Here is a 12,349-nt window from a genome sequence, read left to right on the forward strand (position 1 = left end):
ATATGAGTTTTGCCAGTAAGTAGTCGTATCTGTTCCCATTCTCCCCAACTCTAAATCTCCTCCTACTTTTCCTCCTTTCCCCCCCTCCAAATCTTCAGCCCTTCACCCAATTCCAGTGACAAACCTTCTGTGTGTTCTCAATCCCCCAGATAGCAAAAAAAAAAAAAAAAAAATGAAGACGGATGCAGGATGATCTCTATTAGAGTGAAATCCTCCACAATGATGTAGTTCACAGAGGGGTACTATACAGTATAACTCTATCATCTAATGACATAGCTAAAACAATCCACACACATTAAAGTATAGCCATTTTTATCACTACGGGCCTCATAATGAACCAACTAGTACAAACTATTCAATGAATAATAGTACAAAATATGTGAGGGCACTTTGGTTAAAGTGTTTGGTTACTTTGGTTTGGCGAGTGCTGGGTGAGTCTAACTACATGGAAACAAAAACGCATAGCAGCAGTTTCAACTTGAACCCCTACGCCCCATCCCACTCGGTTACTGTTGCTACATCTGACAAGCACCAATAGATCTTTTTACAGTTTGTAAACATTGATGACATACATAAGTGTGAGCATGCAGTTTGGCAACGCAAGTATGGCAGAGGAGGAGTACAATACCTTCCCAAGCTATGCAAAGGCATTTACCACCAAAAATCGTGATTGCTGGTAATTTCACAATGGGACAAAAACAAACTATTTTTCTCATTTCTAGTGTGTAACCAGCGAAGTAGAGTAAACTTCCCCTTTTTTTTTAGGTAACCCTACAAACTAGAGGATGGATACCTGAACCGAGATTTATATTTAGAAATGATGTTCGGATTCGGGTCGGGCTCGGTCACATCAGCGCGATACGGCATTGAACATTTTAAATTTAAAACAGCTTATTATGTAGGTACGCGCCTGTGTTAACGTGAGCTTGTTGCTCTGCGTGCACTGATGCGCTCATCTGTTGACATTTCCGAATGCTTTCCTACAGTTTCTTAATAAAAGCGGGCTTTCCACACAAACAAACGTACATGTGTCATTAGTATGAGAAACAAAATTAGATTTTAACTGTGTCGAGCTCGGGTCGGGCTCGGACATAAATATTTGAATGCCTGTTGGGCTCGCGTCGGGTTCGGTTACTGCTCTGTCGGATGCGGGCCGGGCTCAGACAGAAAAATGTTGCCCAATCCACACTCTACTACTAACTAATGGAGTTAGTAAGTGGTAGTGAGCTAGTTGGCTAGTTAGAGCAGTTAACAATCTGTTTAGTACATTTTGTACACTTTTGCTCTTGTGTTTTTGGTTCTGAAAACACAAAAAATAGACACAACCGTCCAAACTCTTTAATTGTGAGGCATTGCTTGTACGACAGCCACATACACACTGCGTCTACACGTGGATGAATTCTTGCTTGCTTGACAAGCCTAGCCTGGCTCCGCCCTCCTAAGTACTTCCGCTCAATTTGAAATGTACGAGAGTCTGGTAGGACCAGGCTATGACAAGCCTACCATGATATACACTCTAAAAACTCCTGGGTTATTTTTTCAACCCAGTTTCTGGGTTATTTGTGTTGGGTTAAAATGATGGGTTATTTTTTCAGAGAGGAAACATTTTCTGGGTTATAGGGCTAATAGTTATAGACAGTATATAAGAATGGACCAAAAGATCCCGTTGCTCTGGACGGAGACCAGTGAAGACTATTAGAAAAACTTTTCCGGTGATGGCCAGCTTTACTGCGCAGCCTCCAACTGAGAGAGACAACGTAAATGTGACGTGAGCAACGTGCTAACTAAAATGCTAGTTACCATTAGTAATTAAACCTAAACAGCTCATGTAAGCTTCTCCTGTACTATACGGTAATATAGTATAGGTACGATGTGACACAATCGTTAGCCTATTTTTACAAAACCGTCTGCTACGGAGATACAAGGTAATGGAGCCTTTTATACAATGTCGTGTTTCTTTAGAACTAAACAATGGACAAATAGAGTCTTTAAATGCTTCATAAATGGGTTATATTAACTACACTGTTGGGTTATTTTAACCCAACATTTGGGTCAAGTATTTAACCCAGAAGTTGGGTCAAAAAGAGTAACCCAATTTTCTGGGTTGAAATAACCCAGAAATTAGTTGGTCCCTTTTTAACCAAGGAGTTGGGTAAAAAATAACCCATAATGGGTTATTTTTGACCCAGGAGTTTTTAGAGTGTAGGGTTACTAACCTATGATTATACGATTTCTCTTTAGCAGAGGGGTTTAGCAAACGGTCAGTTGAATTTTACTCCACTTCTGATGCAAGAAGACACTAAAACAGAATCACAGCAGCTGTGAAGGAGATGCCAGAAACCAAGGCGGGAGGGGGGAAAACGAAAGACTGTGATCATATTAGGTAACTGAAAGTGAGTGGTGGGTAGTGTCAAAACGTAACATACTTAACACGTTCATATATGTTTTATAGATGTGTGAGATTATAGTGGAATAGAACAGATTAGATCTTTATTGGGTCCCTGGGTGGCCTGGTGGTTCTGCACTTTCCTGCATGTCATTTCCCCTTTCATGTCTAAGCTGTCACTAATAAAGGCCTAAATGCCACCAAAAAAAATCTTATAAAGAAAAGATCCAGATTTTCAACAACGAAACACGGTATAGCAGCTCTCAATATGACAGTTTAAATTACAGACAAACAGAAATATAAAATTTAAATATTATAAGTTAAAATAAACAAAATAGAAAAATTTAAATAGTAAAATAGAAAAATCAAGATAAATAAACACAATGAGGTGGCACTATATACAGTACACAAAGGTTCTTGGACTTCCTGTTTTTTGGGGGTTTATTGCACATAAGAAGGCAAGGTTACCATAAAGCATACAACAACAAAGTCCACCACATATTTTAAATTTATATCATACTCATAAGCGTGTGGTGCAATAGGTTATCAGTACATATTGTACCCAGTGATGGTGGATATGAAGAAAGTGGCTAACAACTCTCTTCTGTTTCCAGTAAACAAAAAAAACAGCCTACACAGGTGTTGCAAAACACACTCTAGCTGTTGCACACAGTGTCAGCTGTTTCCACAAGCAGGTTGTGTATTCTCAGACTCTTTTAACTCATTCACAGGGACAGAAAAGCTAGCTGATATGACCTCTTTTCCTCCCATCAGTCTCTCATTGTCACTCTCTATCTTGGTCTGTCTCTGTCCCTGTCTTTTCTTAAAGTGCTCATATTATGCTTTTTGGTTTTTTGCCTTTCCTTTGTTTTGTTATATATCTTTTTGTGCAAGTTATAGGTTTACAAGTGAAAAAGCCCAAAGTCCACCCCAAAGGCACTTACCATCTCCAACAGAAAACACTGTTCACAAACTGCTCCAAACAGCTCTACTGTAGTCCAGCCTTTAATTACGGTGGCCGACGGGGACAAACTGCAACTTAATGAAACACACGCAAAACACAAGCAAATTAAGAAAACATCTTAATTAATTTGACAACACATGCGCAGCATTTAGCAAACGTGCTGCAAATACACACAACACAACCAAATACAGAAACGCGCTGCAAATACAGAAACGATGCAAAAAGAAAAGCACACAATCCCCGAAAACAAATGCAACAAAAAAAACGCTGCATATTACACAACGGAAGTTCTCCAGGCGTCTAAGGGGAGCGTTAAGTGGAAGCGCTTGATTATCGACCCCACGGGGAGAGAGCGCGCTCTGCCTTTTTATTACCACGAGTTTACAGACACGTCTCTGCTGATTGGGTATCACCTGTCGCCAATAAACTAGAGACACACCCACCAAACGAGAGAAAACATATCTCACATAGACTTAATATTTACACTCTATGATCTCAAAGCAGTTGCACACCGTTTCACAATGGTGCACACCGTTCTGAGATTGAACGTGCCCCGTCTCTCTCTCTCTCTCTCTCTCTCTCTCTCTCTCTCTCTCTCTCTCTCTTTCTCTCTCGGGTCGAAAATCAAGCTGTTCCACTTAGCGCTCCCCCTAGAGGCCTGGAGAACTTCCAAAGTGTAATCTGGATGCAGCGTTTTTTTTGTTCTATTTGTTTTCGGGGATTGTTTGCTTTTTGTGTGCTTTTCTTTTTGCATCGTTTCTGTATTTGCAGCGCGTTTGTGTATTTGGTTGTGTTGTGTGTATTTGCGTGTGTTTCATTAAGTTGCAGTGCATTTGCCCCTGTCGGCCACCGTATTTACTTGAACATGCATTATTTTGTAACACACGTTATAATGCTGGCCTAGCTGCTAGAAGGCACGCCCTCATACTCTGCTTCTGCTGGGTAGCAGTACTTACCTAGCTACTGCACATGTGCGACTCCCAACAAAGATGGAATAGAAGTGAGATGCCTCACTCTGTAGCTAAAACAGAGAGCTCAACACACAGGGTGAAAAGAGGAGCTGCAGCAGTGTGCAGTACAACAAAAATATAGTGTTTTTTGAAAATTAAACCATGTAAATTCTGATATTCTGTTCTGTCTATTCTGATACAACCTCTAAATACAATTATGAAGCTGAAAATAAGCATAATATGAGCACTTTAAGCATCATCTTTACTCTCTGTCATCATTTTTCATCATATTCATGCAGACAGAGGACCATACATACGGAGACAAATGAGCAGACACATGGAGACAGACAAATCACCCGCACATGTAGCCAGGAAGAGGATGAGAGAATGCAAGTTCCTCTCAGCATCACTAGTAAACAAAAGGCTTAACAAAAGCAGATGCATCTTGCTAACGTGTGTGTGTGTGTGTGTGTGTGTGTGTGTGTGTGTGTGTGTGTGTGTGTTTGTGTTTGTGTGTTTGTGTGTTTGTGTGTGTGTGTGTGTGTGTGTGTGTGTGTACGCACGCACTCATGTTGGCAGCCAGTTAACATTACAGTTATCCCACATGCATAAAATGGACGTCCGCCCATTGCGACCATTAGTCATCCAAAAGGAGACTCAACATGGGAAAAATGTAATCTGTCAGAGAGAGAAAGTAGCAGTGATCATTAGACAGCTATGGGAGCAGTGTGGTTAAGCCCTGGGTTAGTTCACAGTCAGTGCATGTGTGCATGAATGTGTGACAGACTTTTTTCACTTGATTGAAATAGCTCAACTGAAACGCTTTCATGACCACCTTTCCACACTGGCAAAGTACAGTATATATATGCAAGTACACAAAATGGCTGATCGGATGCTAACTTGTTTGCTTATTTGTTTCAAACATATGTGGCGAGTGGGACCTTTTGGTGTGGAGCGCCTTTTTGGCCCGCTCAACGCCCAGACCCAATGAAAACACCGGTAACGCCCCCTGGGGAATTTCACCCCGAGAATAGGATTTGGCTAGCTCGATAGTTAAACCACCAAAATACAGAAAGCACTCAGGTTTGACTTATGCATGAAGACAGAGACGTGGTTCTGTTAAAGACAATTATTTTATTTATACAATTACTAAAAAGTATAAAATACCACTAAAATACCATACACACAAGGGTAGAGAAATAGGGGATATCAGTGCTGAGGCCAGTGGAGGGACAGGGTCAAGGGGTGTGGGATCTCAGGGAAGGATCACCCCAATCACACTCGCACACACACACGGTGGTGAAAAACTCAAAACAATAAGGGGGAAAACACAGCACAAGGGAGGGAGACACCACCACCGGGGACACCGACACCACCACCTTCAGCACTCAGCAACTGTGGGAGAAAGAACACTCAATTATTGGGGGGGAAATAAATCAATAAACCAAAAACTAAATGAAAAACAACTTCAATCTAAGGCAAATCTAGGCAACCGAAAGTGACTAATAGCTCTAATCACTGACTAATCACTTAATCCTAGCTGCCTAGAGCCAAAGAAAAATATCCAAAGATTAACAAATAAACCATAAAGTTCAAACAGAAATTAAAGTTTTTTTATAAGAACTTAAACAAAAAGAAATAGAAATTAACCAAAAATCACTTAATCCTAATTTAACAAAGAAACTCATAAGCATAGACCAATCAGTAACTACTCATTAACTAACCGTTCGTTCCTCTTTCATTCCTCATTCGTTCCTCATTCATTAATCATTAACTACCTACTTTTTTGCTTACCTTATTCTAAAGTGTTACCCAATATTTATAAATTTTAGTCTGGATCAAAAACATAGCCAACATAGAGAGCAATTTTTCAAAGTGTGTTTTAGATTGTTGCTGTGTTTTCATATTTCTCAGGCTGCCATTGCTTTCCACGTATTTCTATATGGTATGAAAATCAATTAGCACAGGATTGAAACTTGGGTAATGACAGTCAATTACAATGATCTATTATGCCTTCATACTGTAGTTGTCATGTTAACTTTGCGCGTTATTCAGGCTGCAGACAGATTTCTCTAGCTTTCTGTACTCTGTTGCATGGTCTTCATCTGGGGGTGGAGTGATATCAACTGAGTTGTCAACAGATTCATCTCCATGATAACTGAACGACTGAATGTCCATCCACTGATGAAGACGTGTGATACGGTTGAAAACCTCACAAAAAGCTAGTTAGACCTTGAGTTGGGATTGTCTTGTCAAAATAATCGACGATCAAGAATTAGTCTATATCCTTCGCTCTATATCCTTTAAACTCATAAGCATATACATTTCTGAGCTAAATTGTCATACTTGTCACAATTTCTTACATAATTGCAGATTAAGTTCAATCTAAATTGTTGTGCTCTGTAACAGCCTGTTTGTTACCTCAGCGAAATCTGACAGACTAGAAGGGAAGTCTGAAAGATACAAAAAAACGTGTACACTTTACCATCAAAGAGAACAGTATTTTAAATCATTGTTTTTCAAAATAAGTGTTGTGCCGTGGGAAAGTTTGAAAGGATCCCCAAGGGGGCGTCAATAAATGAAATATTAATCAGCTGTTGTCAACTACAGACAGATTTCTTCCAATACCCCAGCTGCCCACAAATTAAGTGTTACTTTAAAGTCATTGTCATACATTATTTAAAAGTTGCGTCATGTTGCATCTCAGTAGTGTGGTGGAAAGTTTCTGTATAATGTTGCAAATGTGGAATAAAACTTTATAATGCTGACATATGACTAAATGTCAGTGCCAAGATCTGCTGACACACACACACACACACACACACACACACACACACACACACACACACACACACACATGCACTTACGAAGGATCTTTCCATAAGGAAACAGAGGAGACTAAATCGATCATAATCACACAGTTGCAGTTGCTGTTTATATCCTGAGACTCAGTGAGGCACAAAGAAGGACAAACACAGGCTTTGGAAAAGAGCTTTTCATTGGTTTTTCACCAAATCTAGCATCATATTATGTTATTTTCCAGCAGTCCATGAGGACACTTAAAACGCAGAAGACTAAAGAGATTATATTTCTCTTAGTTACCACATCCTTTTCCTTTCCCTCTCACCTCACACCTCTTTTCTTCTTACTCTTCTATTCACTTTATTTTTGAGTGTCATCACTTCTCGTTAGTCTCATATGTTTAAACTCTATTTGGTAAATATCAACTCCTAACAAACGAAGTACAACTTCATGAAATTAGAGTAGGGAGAATCAGTGTAACCAAAATATTGTAGATTACAGGTAGCAGACGGTGTGTGCAGGTTATTGCTCAATGTGAAAAAGTACAGAATTGACTCAGCATCAGTCGTTTTTCTTTTTCTAGTTTAATTACTGTAAATGGCCTGTTATGAGCAAATATGTTTTCTTATGGCATTATTAGTATCAATGGTTGGTCACTATAAAACAATTTGTTAAATCATGTACTGTATATCCCAATAAGAGCAAAGGACTATAATTGTAAAGAAAATAACTGATGTCATTAAGTTCTTAATTTAGTTTTCGTATACTGTTGGTTTATCAACACAATTACAGAATACATGCATTTTGTAAAGCAAACCCTATATGTTGTTGGGTTTAACAAATGGAAGTATAACAACATGTGATGTACTGTACGTGTTGTACCAAACTCGGTGTGTCTGTGGCTTTTGATCAGACTGCGAGCCTCCCTCGTTCTTCTACTTTTATACCGCCTATTTTTAACCCGAACGTCAAGTGGTTTCCCTGTGACGCCACCACTAGTGGTATACTGTCAGAAGACAAGGTACACATAAACACACACATACCCACACACACACACACTTTCAATTGCGGTTGATATCTGAAAGATCTTGCCATCAATCCATCATGGCCTCAAAAGACGGAAAAGTAACAGCTTTTGCAATGCAGGAAGACAAGCAGGGTAGTGAAAGCGTGTGTGCATTATGTAAGGGATATTATAGAGCGAGCCTGTCATTATTGCGAATTATAACACAGCCTTGTTGAATACTTGATTCTGATTGGTCAATCACAGCCTTCTACGATCATAGACTCTGGCAGACCATTTTCAATCAATAGAGTTGTTTTTAAATCAATATTTGTATGATACGGAGCTCATACCGCTTGTTAGCGGATCACAAATGGAGAGAGAGGGTGTAGGAAACAGGGATCGCTAATTATAGTGCTAATGGCAACAGTGCAAACACAGCATCAGTTAGCTCCATGTTTAGCTCACTCACAGGGGCGACCCCTTCAGGCTGATTCAAGACCCGCATCAGTCTGTCTGGGTTGTAATTCACAAGAATGACCGGCTCGCTCTACGTTATCCCACTTATTCCATGGCTTATTACCATGCTACTCATACAGAGGTTATCCGGTCTGAACGGTTAACTTTACTGCTGATGAGCAAGGCTGAAGGCTGTCCGGCAGATGCCAGGTTGCCCCGGTTGCCAATCTGTATTGCCAGATCTCGCGAGAGTCTGTTCCTGAAACACAAACAGGGCTTGGACAAATTGGATTTTCTCCAGATTTGCCTGTCTGAATAATGCCATTTCAGTGTCAGAATGTTCGGGAGATATGTGGTTTTTGTAAAACGGGTCCAATATTGACTTTGGTCACTTCTCCTAATGGAATCAATACATGCAGGACCTGCCGCTAGTCTCCCAAAGACGCATAGCAGTTGTGAAACCCTTGTGACACAGATACAGGAAATAACTACTTACCTACAATGTGCTTTGAGTTTCAAGTGAAGAGGAAGAGGTTGTGATCACAGGATGTACCAGCACAGGGGGGGTTTATGCTCAGCCACAAGCAGCAGCCGTGTCAACCACCACTGAATGCCACTAGCAGGGCTGTGATTATGTGTTATCCCCACCTACATCCAACCTACTATTAAATCTGCTAAACAAATAGAATCAGAAAGAAAACATGCTTTTAAGAGAATCAAAATGTATTTACAAAACACATCAAACTGAGACAAACATCTTTATTTTTCCAAATCTGTAATGTATGGGGTCTGCTGAAGTCAATCTGTGGTGTCAGTGACTACTCTTCAGTCTAAACCTTACATAACTTTATTATGAAAGGATTCTGAAAGGTCTTCACAGAGTTTGTCCCAGGATAGTGAAATGCCATTCAGTATACTGTATTATTTGTAGATGACTGAATTATAAAGTAACTGACTTATTCTTCACTTTGTTGTGAATATCATGGAACCACATCACGGTCCTGGGATTCCACAAACCCCTGTTAAATGCTTTAACAGCCCCTCTTTGCCTTTTGCTTCACTGTTAAAACTATTAAAACACACTCAGGCCGAGGCCAGTAGCTCGTTCCAGTGCTGCGTCGAATCAAGTTGCATCTCTGTGATGAAAGGTGTGAAAATATGCAACTTTCGAGCCGAGAGCAGAAATAGCACACGTTCCAAAGTGCAGATGCTCACAGTTGCACTCAAGCTCTGATGCAAACTATAATATCTAATACACTATTATACTATAATTCAATTCAATTCAATTCAATTTTATTTATAGTATCAAATCATAACAGAGTTATCTCGAGACACTTTACAGATAGAGTAGGTCTACACCACACTCTATTTCCTCAAGAGCAAGCATTAGCAGTGGCTGTTGCAACATTGGCAAGCAAAAACTCCCTTTTAGGAAGAAACCTCGGCAGACCCAGACTCTTGGTAGGCGGTGTCTGGGGGTGTGATGAGCAGTGGCAATTAATAGTCACATTAGAGATAATGGAACAGTGACTTTGAAGGTAGTCGTGGAAGTTCATGTCATAGCAGGGCACATTGTGTCATACTGAGTAGTGCAGTCTCCAGTACCGGATCCTGACTACTCTGTGCGTATAAACATCACAGCAGAGCGTTGCGGATGTAACGTGGCGCTGCAGAGCATGGGTGGATGCGGCGGACGCAGCAGGACGCAGCAGGATGCGGCCGGGCATTGCAGGGCATTGAAGAAAAAACATAAGGACTCCGGGGAGTAAACTCCCCAGAGCTAGCATTTCTGGGACAGGATGCATACAAAAGGAAACAAGTGTAAACAGAGATGAATGAGAGCAGCTCAGTGTGTCATAGTTGACACTGAGTTCTGGGAGAGCAGTGCTCTAGTGGGACAATAAAGGTACTAAGAACTCTTCTAGATATGATGGTGCTTGACCATTTAGAGCTTTGTAGGTCAGGAGGAGGATTTTAAATTCAATCCTAGATTTCACTGGAAGCCAGTGCAGAGAAGCTAATACAGGAGAAATATGATCTCTTTTCTTAGTTCTCGTCAGAACACGTGCTGCAGCGTTCTGGATCAGCTGGAGAGTCTTAAGGGACTTATTTGAGCAACCTGATAGTAAGTAAGTACACTTTTGTGTAACAGATTTCTTTTTCTTATCCCATCCCATTATCCCAAATAATCTTGTGACCCCTCATATTTATCTTGGGCCACCTAAGGGGTTTCAACCCCCAGGTTGAGAACCACTATTTTAGGGGAATATTAGCTTGATTGCCTGATTGCTGTGTCATATGTCAAGGCTGGGCTTTTAAGCACCTTCATATATTATTCATCCAGATCATATACATGTAATGGAAGATAATGCTGCATATACAGTATTTTCTCCCGCAGTGGCCTGTGGGCAGATCCCTTCCTGTCAGCGGTTGAACAATATTTTCACTGACTCTTCCTCTTTCTGTGCATTACAACATTTCAGCTGATTGATCTGAAACTGTTTGATAAGATCAGCGTCATGGGCAAATGCTATTTGCTAATGTAGCTTCCTGTTGCTATAGTTCGAAACAGGCACATTTCAATGACACAATGTGAGATTTAAGGCGGCGTGTGAAGTTATGCCCTCAACTTGGCTCTGCAGCCAACACAGTACAGGAACTCCGCTCCCTATCACCCCATCAGCTTGCCTTCCTACATACTGAATAATCTGTTGTTTAAACCGCTGCCCCCCCACAGCTTATCCGAGTTCACCAGGTGGAAACCATAGCAACAGACTTGACAGGCGCTCCCCCTTCCACCTATCACTTCGTGAGGAAATTCTCACCTCATTGGTTCCTTCCTGAATTATCTGGTTTTCCCATATTACTACTGCAGGGACATCCTGCTGGTCTTTAACGAAAAACAGCAAGAGCTTTTAACTATTATTTGAATATATGGCGGAGTAGAGGAAAATACATATTTGGGAGTATTTTGCTCCAATCGTGTGCTGACACAGCTACAAGACTGATTGCCTGTTTCTTTTTTCTTTCCTCGCCTCTTAAGGCTAACACAAGCAACGTGTGGTCCAGAGTAAACATAACACAGTTGTGTACTCCTACTGTAATATAAACTAATGCGATGCTTCTGAATTTGTGACAAACAGTCGACACTGCGAGTGAGTGCACACATCCTTTTTCAGGGGTGTCATCTGGACTCCTAACCTCACTGTTTATATCAGACTCCATTAGAGACTAGATGTCCATGTATACAATGGCATGCACAGAGAGAGAGAGGCGCATCACATTTAATGAATTAGAGTTTCCTCTCTGTCTTTGATAAATTTTCCCTTTGTTCCAGCTCAATTGCTCTTCATCATTCTAAATTAAACATTTATTTAGATGTCCCTCCTCTAATATCCTCTGTAGTGCATTTATTTTGTCTCCTTCATCCTCCCTCCCTCAGTCTGTCTGTGAAGTGAGGGGGTGGAGTGAGGTGACAGAGGGCAGATGTTTCCTCCCCAGCTTTGAAGATGCTTGTAAAGATGGAGGGGAGGAATAGTGGAAAGGGTAAAGCCTGTCCCTCCGTGGAGGTTGGGCGTTTTTACGAGGGGGGGAACAATCACAAACAGCAGATACAGGCTCTCTGTCCTGGCAGCAGCTTTGGAAATGGAAGCTCTCTTTCCAACCTTCCGCTGCAGCCACAAACCCTAAATGTCGAGCTAACACCTCATTTAGTCGAAGCTGCTTTAAATCCTCTCTGACAACACGGTTTCATTTTGCAACAGGTTTGTCCGATCAAACTGAAC

Source organism: Perca flavescens, chromosome 2 (genome assembly GCF_004354835.1).
Source record: "Perca flavescens isolate YP-PL-M2 chromosome 2, PFLA_1.0, whole genome shotgun sequence".
In the NCBI taxonomy this organism is placed as follows: domain Eukaryota; kingdom Metazoa; phylum Chordata; class Actinopteri; order Perciformes; family Percidae; genus Perca; species Perca flavescens.